The 8,551-nt window shown below is 37.8% G+C and overlaps 1 long non-coding RNA gene across 1 annotated transcript in view; it reads left to right on the top strand.

Moving 5' to 3' along the window:
- The window catches only part of LOC123037406, a 115,228-nt gene continuing 106,677 nt past the window's right edge, over nt 1-8,551 (top strand). The window contains exon 1 of the long non-coding RNA XR_006417478.1: nt 1-492. This is a non-coding gene — a long non-coding RNA (uncharacterized LOC123037406). The remainder of the gene's footprint in view (nt 493-8,551) is intronic.

Raw genomic sequence — 8,551 nt, 5'->3', positions numbered from 1 at the left:
GTAATTGTTTTGTCTTCGCAGGTGAACGAAAAGTACAGCAACCCACGCAATTTACAAATAATTAAATTTCAGCTTATTAAGGCTTTTAAAAGTGTTAAAAAAGTGATATTCAATAAAATAAGAAGTGATTACAGAGGTGTTGAACAACTTTCGTGCTGTATATAGCGTTTCAGCCCCTAAATTAACAAATTTCTGCCAAGGGTGCTCCAAATGTAAAACATACATATATACGTATGTGTGTGATTTACGTGCTCCCAAAAATACATATATACATCAAAGTGTAATCTGCATGTGCAATGGGCATGAATGTACATAATTTACTGTTCCTTTCCTTTTTCGTTGATTAAAAATATAAAATAAGCTTAATAATAATATGATTAATATAAATTAAAATATGTCGGAAGCAGGAAAAAATCAGACTAATACCAAGGGCTAAACAAAATAAAATGTTAAGAAGCTTCAACAAATTGAAAATATCTACCAAGTACAGAGGTAAGTGACTTCGATAATTGAATTTAATAATAATGGATAATATTATTGAAAATTGATTATGTGATTACTTAAAGAAAATTTTCAAGTTATCAAGAATTTCACATGAAGATGAAATATTTTTTTGAGTGTGCAGCCCGACGTGTTTGCATGTGCGTCTTGCTGCTGATTTATTTGATGGGCAGTTTGGAGATGATGTTCTTGCTGTCGGGGGAGCAGTACGTTGCAGGTTCTTGAAATGGGGCAAACGGCGGAAAGATTCAGCCAGCTTTCCAACGGCCAATTAGCCAGCATCACGTGTGTGTGGGAAAGCCCGGTAAAAATCCAGAAAACGGGAAGAAAAACCACTGCAAACAGCTAGAGATCGAAGGGTAATGAAGAGATCCATTCCTTTCGGAAATATCAGATGTCCCGGAGCCACATTTTCGAGCACTATCAATCGCCGCGTATCTGGAAAATCGGTTAACACTTCAGCATCAATGTGCCTTACAGTCATGTCCATTGTTTTGGGTCAGCCTGCCTGCTTTTTGGGCTTTATTTTCTTTTGGGGGGCGAGGAAAATTTGCATTTGGCCTGTTGGCCAGGTTCGCGACTCAATGGAAGTCGCCCGTTTCATCCCTGGGCTTTCTTTATGACCCGACTTGCAGTTTGCAGCTTGCAGTTTTTCTTCTCTGTTTTTTTTTTTACTTATTTATATGTATACATTTTTCACTGTGGCCTTTTGTTCGGCCGGCCTGGCATAGAAAAGTTTATTTGATTCTATTTTCATTTTATTTGAATTGTGTTGTGTTTGTGGCTTTTATGGCTCGACTTTGCGCCGAGATTTGTTTGTGAAAGTTGGCCAATATCGATGAGGAGGCTTCTCCGTCGCCTTTGTTGGCTTTTTGGTGGCTCGCTTTGGTGGTGATTGTAAAACAATAAAAGCAACACCTGACTGCCGTTTGCCAACAATGGCGACGACTTTGTTGGTGGCCAGGCGGTTAACAAATGCCGGCTAGATTTTATCTCTGGCTCTATGCTCCTGGCCCCAAACTCCAAGCACTGTCCATTTTTGGCCAAAAACAAAACATGCTTATTGTTTGTAGATTTTCCGCAGCGTTAACCCAAACATTTCAATTGCGTTGCGATGCGTTTTCTGCCTGAATCTGAATTTCAGGCAAAAGTATGGTTGCATGGGAAAAAAAATGGATAACGATATCAATCTGAATTGTATGAGAAATCATAATAGTTTAAATTCAAATAATTGAATACAAAAATGCAAGCTAGTAATGACATTGAATTTAATAAGGCAAAATAATAGCATTTATAAGGAAAAAATGTGTAAATAAAAATTTGATAGCGGTTACGTTCAAAAGGATGTTTCTTAAAAACATTATTATCTTTCTTACTTACTTAATTAAACGCCTTAAAAATGTTTAAGGAGTTTTCTAGGCCTAATAAAATGATAAGATCATTAAATAAGAAAAAGCTTATGAGTTATAATATAATTTATAATTTACTTCTATGAAATTTTAATATTTATTGAAATTACTATGGCATTAAAAATATTACTTATCATTTTATGAGTTCTTCTGGTTATTTTACATGACACATTTTCGTAAGAGGCCGATTTTAATGATATTTTTCGCGGTGAACAAATTACCGAAGAGAGAGAGATGGCAACGGGCTGAGCCGAAATTAAATCTAAATCTAAATAAATAAAAATCGTGCACTGTTAAGTGAAAGGCATCGACGACGATCTGTGTGCTGCTGCAAATTTAATCAATTGATGAGGCAGTTGCAACTAGCAACTCGCAGGTTGCAGGTTGCTGGCCCGTTGCATTTGTTTGTTGTTTGTCGATGGCTGCCAAGCAATTTGGATTTTGTGGCACCAACTGTAGCGGCCACAAAATAACAACGATCCTGACCAGAAAGACATTTACATTCTACTGTTTTTGTCTGATTGTCGTTGTTGTTGTTGTTGCCACTGCAAGTGTCGCTGTGGCACATTCAACAACAACAACAGCAGCAGCAACATCAGCAAACCGCCGCACACTTTACACGCTGCAAACCGTGACTTTAATTTTCTTTTTACTCCCTCTCAACGTTTCAGTTTTTGATTTGTTTTCCCCCTCGTTTTCTAATTTTTTGTTGCCATTTTATATAATTTCAAAACTCATTTCCCAATGGCCGCGCTTTTCATTAAATCGCCTTGCAATGTCGCCAATAGTTTTTGTCCGTTTTTGCCCCGCTGCAACGTAGTTTTTTTGTTCCAGCCGTTTTGGCTGCCAATGCTTTTAATTTGTAATTACATTGCACACTTTACTTTCGTTTGTCCGGCTTTGATTTATGGCCCACAGAAATAAACGTCCAAATTGCTAAATGGCAGGAATTGGCCAAATGGAATCGTGAGTGAAGTCACAGAGCCACAAAAGCTTGTCAATTTAAGTCAGGCAACTGTGATCGTAAATGGAAGATTCAGAATTGGCCAGGAGATGGGTTAACTGGTCTTTCTCTTTCTTTTTATGACTTTTACATTTATTTTTTTGTTGTTCAATTTAAATATCGTTAAGTTTTATATAGAAGGGAAAAGCATTTAATTGCTACTTGTAGAATAAACTGGAGTCAATATAGGTCAGTCTTTCTTTGTATTTGATTTTTAGAGTCTTAAATATTTTTTAAAATCCGCCCAGTAAGATTAAAGTAATTTTATAGCTTTACAGGAAGTTTAGCTCCCTTGTTTATAAAAATATAAATCCAGCTTATGTGTATTATAGATATTCTTCTTCTCTTTCTAGTATTTGACTTGTATTTCCTTTCATAAATATGTCATAAATAGTTGTACCTGCTGTGCTGTCTGTGCTATCGATAAATAAGCTCATTAACTGCCGGTAAAATGTTGCTATTGCCGTTGTCGTTGCAGCTGACACTTGCTGTTGCTGTGGTGCAGCAGCAGCAACACGCAATAGCAGCAACTCAACAGCAACACCCACTCGTTTTCAGTGACACACACACACACACACACACGGGAAAAGTGCAACGATTCCAAAGCGCTTCTATTGACAACTGCAACAAGCATTGCTGTTACGGCGGCAACATGTTGCTGCAACATCGCGTAGACCCATTGATTAGGTGACCCTTGTAGTGGTCCTCTGTTTTCCTCGGTTGTCTTGTGTCTTGGCCCCAATTGTCAATGACTTTAGCTGGTTGCCGGTGGCATGTTGCATGTTGCTGTTGGTAGTTGCCGTTGTCTTGCCATTGATTGAATTACATACAAGCTCTCCCTTGGAGGAGACCTTAAGCCGCCAACGCAAAAGCCAAAGAGTCAGGCCGGTTAGCCAGTTAATTAGCAGCTAGTTCAGCAGGCTGTCCTTGTGCCAAATGTGAGTGGGTTGCCCGTGATGTGGGATCAGCAAAGCAGCCAAGAAAAGCCCCAGAAAATAACCAAGAAAATCCAATCAAAGCCAGCTCAAGGATGTTCATATCGTTGCCACTCCAGATTGTATCTTTATCTCTGGTTTTATACGTATTTCAAGCACATAATCCTGTCTTTTAGATAATTTTCAGCAACCGTTTGCCATACACAATCCTTTAAGCCGCTTCCAATGCGAATGGACAGCAGATACTATATCACCATTAGCATTGCCAGGTTTCCAATCACTCACTGTCCGAATGCATAAGGCATCAACCTCAGGTAGCCCCGCTATTTTCCCGCTTTTCCCTCGCATTTCCCCCACCCCCTCAGAAAACCGCATTCGATGGCGAACTTGTCCTTAAAATGTCAGCCAAAGTGTTCATTAATTTGTGTTTCTATCCCTGTCTTTTATTTGCTCCATTTTGTTTATGATTGTGGCGCGTGTGTGCGTGTTTGTGTCTGTGTCTACTCATTGATCATGAATTCCATGAGCTCGGCATGAGCTGCATGCGTCATTCAAAGTCTGCTATTTACACAGCACGAATAATATCTTGCAATATTTTTTTGGAAAATAGGGCAAACATCAATTGACATGCTAAGAACTATTTTTCTTTTATTTGTTAAATAAATAATTTTTAGCAGATAATCATTTTACTTCAGAAAATAAAGGAAAAAAGAACACGATTATATTTGATTTATATATTAAAATCCGTATTATTATTTTAAAGAAGTTTTATTTTTATTTAAAATGCATTGAATGAACAAAAGAAAATACTTTACTATTTGATAAAAAAAATGGTTTTAATATTTTCCCTCTTGTGTATCCATATTCATGTGCCACCACCAATTGGCGACACAATTTTTGCTGCCTTTGGCATGTGCCACCCCCTCCCCTCTCTCCCCACTACCACCCTCTTGCCCCAAAAAGAAACCACAGTTCAACCTACGCAAGAAAAATAATCTCTTGCCTGTTGCCAGTAGTTTGTAATTTTCATGTAAAAGTCGCGCCGAATGCAAAATGGCCCTGCGAAAACCGGGCAACCAACAACAACAAGAGCGTTGACTGACTGACGGGTTGCCACGCCCCCTCTGGGTCCAACCGCCCCCTTGGCTCGATATATACCCAACCATCAATCTCAATTGCTTCGCGTTCTCATATGCGACTCTTCGATCATTTTGCAGGCTGACAGGCAACAGGGACCCAACAAAAGGCAACAACGGTAATAAAAATTGCAGATTTGTCACAGCAATTGCTTTTTTTTTGTTTTTGCCGGCCAGATATTCTGGTTTATTTTGTTTTTTTTTGCCAACATCGTGTGCCTGTAATTACTTTTTATTGTGGGTATTTTTTTATTTATTTCTTGAAGTTTTCGTACTTGTTGGCTTGTCTTTTATTTTCTGTTCTGGATTTATCTCGCCCAAATGTCTACGCGTGATTAAACGCTTAAATTGCCAGATATGATATATCCCAGATATCCCAGCCTGTCGCCGTCGGTTCTCCTCCGACTTGACATATATGTAGATATAGGACCCGATTGCCGGGGATTGTCTTCTGGTTTTGAAAGTCTGTGCCAGTGGCTGCCTGTCGATGTTTGTTGTCTGTTTCTTGTCCCCGTTTTGTTCTCCTATAAATTTTATTCAGCCAAAGGCATAAAGTGTGGTAAAGTTTGGTAAGAAGAATTTTTTGGAAAATATAAATATCTCAACAGATAAAATAGCAAGTATTTTTTTAAAAATTTTTGAATGAGTATTTTTGTTAAAAGACTTTATGTTATTATTTTATGCCATTACAATTTTCAGTTAATTTTTTGAATTTTTAACAATAAAATGAAATTTCGTTTGAGCTTATCAATCATAAGCCACCAACTAGTTCTCTAATTAGGTCTTCTAACAACTTCAGGGTATTATTTAAATGAAGATATGTTCACACGCTCAACTCTAACACTCCAACTAAAAATGGGGACTTTTAAGCATAGTTTAAGACTTTATTTAGCGCCCACATCTGACACCCTGTAAAGCCTTCACTTCACGCTTAATTAGGCGCATTGTACAAATAGCTTTATCGAGAGGCTTAAATAGTCTTAAACTAAAGACATAAAACCTCGCTTTTGGTGGAAGAGATGTGGCGGTGTGCCAACCGAAAATGGTCAAAACATGAAATCCTATTAGACAAATTGAAATTACAAATGAGACAACAACGAAATTAATTTATTAATTAGTCACACTCCATTATGGTCAGACAAAGGTGGTGATGAGGGAAAAGCGGAAAAGGGGGAAAAGTCAGTAGCCAGCGACATCAAATGCTGCCCACATGCGTTGGTGTCGTAGAAAATAGTTGACAGATGGAGTTGAAGGTGCACGGAGAAAAAAAACGTTTATTTCCCAGCTCTTTGTCAAACATCATTATTTATAAATACCTTGAATTGTTTGTTTCACTCTTGGCTGGTTATGATAAAAAGGATAAGAATAAAATATTATATTTTATTGGTGCAGATATATTTGTACTAAGAATATAACTTTGAATAGATGAGAAAATGAACTTATAAATATTTTAATACATTCTGGTAAATACCATTTATATTCTTAAAATAGTTTTACAAAATAAAGTAAAGCAAATAAATTGTTAACTTTTAAGTTATTTTTTCACCGTGTGAAGCTGAAAACGAAGCCCAAGTCAAAGCTCGTCCAAGCCATTCCCGGTATTTTCACACCAGAGATCCAATTCCAGGCACGCAAGTTGCCTGCAACTGCGGAAAACTTTCTGTGTGGGTTGTTCTCTCCTGCGACTGACATAATCGTTGATAAGCGATCGCTAATTAAAATTATTAAAACCAGAAATGAGCGGCGGACAATGAAAATGAAATTTGTGCCATTCTGGAGTCGCCTATCCGGATATCTATCGCCGATCTGTGGGTTCCATTTTGGCCCGTTCTCGGACAGGTTGTTGGCAAGACAATTGCCAAGCCAAAGGAGTTATCATGGGAAACCTAACCAACATATACAGCATTTGGTTCATTTCTATTTCAGACTTCGTCATTATCAAGTCGGCTCACAGAGATAGCCAAACTTGGGCGAAGTGAATGCTCGCCGCTCCAAGGAGGCAATTTGGCCAAAACGAGTGGGCCAAAACGCTAATTAAGACTTTTTCTGGGTGTCAGGCTCTATACCTGCCGAGCATAATTCATATCTGGAAATCTGGGCCTCCTCATATTTCGGTTTTAGTTCGCTTCGCGTTATACAACCAGAGTATTTTGGGGGAGAAAGTTTTTTGTGGGGTCTCTCAAGCATTTTGTATTTTTAGCGCCATAAATAAGCGTTTTTATTAATGGCAGCCCATTAACCCCGACTAATTAATTAACAAATCCCAAAAATACACATCCACCGGCAAAACAAATAAGCCTGAGGTCCAAAGAAATAACATTCAAACTGACTGAAGACTGTCCGATCGCGAGATGTTGTTCCCATCCAAAAGTCTGCCGCTGGTGATGAGTTTTCAAATGATGCGTATCAATTTTATTTGAATTTTTTTCATATCAAATATTTATGAGCGCTCGTTAGATCATTCATGGTTGAAAGCTACACAAAGTTTGACTTTGAAATGCGGTTGGTTGGCTTGAAAAGCCTGAGCTACCATCTTCATACCAGCTATCAATGATCAAAGACTGAAGATATCATCCCACCCTTTGTAGCACATTTTTTTTCGAGCTGTATCTTTTCAACATAAATCTGTAGAACGCCCACGTTTGTCTGACTTCGATTTCCAAAGTTGCTTTTTGTTTTGTCTCAGCTCGACTAATTTGCGGTGCGTGGAATTTTCGGTTTTCTTTCATTGTCAAAGTGTCTTCTCGATTTGTGAAAAGCGTTTAATAAATGCCGTAATAAATATTTTCGAACCCGACTGACGAAGACAATGGGCCACATTTCACTTGGATGGGCCCGATGAAAAAGGCCTGTGGATTATTCAGAGTGCGGTGGCTTGTAAAAAATTCATTGAGGCAATTGTCTGCGTTGCAGATTATCTGCAATAAGTTCCCTCCCACAGGTCAAGCGTGCACATCAATTACTTTGGCACAGGCCCAAAAGATTTTAGGCCCGGGAATCTAGACAGGAAACGCACACAGATGCTGCACACATAGATACCGGCACACAGATACACACTGGCAAACACCAACCAGCACTTTGTTGACCTCTCAATTTAACGCTTATAATGCCAGGAAATGCCAACTTTAAGCAAGACACCAAACAGAAGAGGATGAACATGCGGCTGCAGATATTGCAAGTACACAGAAAAAATAAGAAATACACTTTAGCAAATATTATATACCACTCTTTTGACTCATTAAAATGTTTAAAAGGAGGACGAGTTTGATATATATACTCCAATATAAATATATAATTAAATAAACTTCAAAAAATTTTCGTCTTAGAAGCTAAGTGTTAATAATAATATAATTATTTATTTCATTTCTTTCTTCGCCTAGCAATTAATTGTATTTTTTATTAGCTTTATTATTTTGCAGTAGATTACAGGTAAATGAGAAAAACTTGTGCAGGGAAGGCATAATGCGAGAGTAATAAATCTTATTATTTATACGTGGTTTTATATTATTGACATGTATTATTTTGTTTATACTTAAGTTTGCCTTGCTTTCTCGTAAACTTGATTAA

Source organism: Drosophila rhopaloa, unplaced genomic scaffold, assembly GCF_018152115.1.
Source record: "Drosophila rhopaloa isolate 14029-0021.01 unplaced genomic scaffold, ASM1815211v1 contig_163, whole genome shotgun sequence".
NCBI classification, from domain to species: domain Eukaryota; kingdom Metazoa; phylum Arthropoda; class Insecta; order Diptera; family Drosophilidae; genus Drosophila; species Drosophila rhopaloa.
The sequence above is the reverse complement of the archived record's forward strand: the minus strand, read 5'-3'. Positions and strand labels throughout refer to the sequence as shown.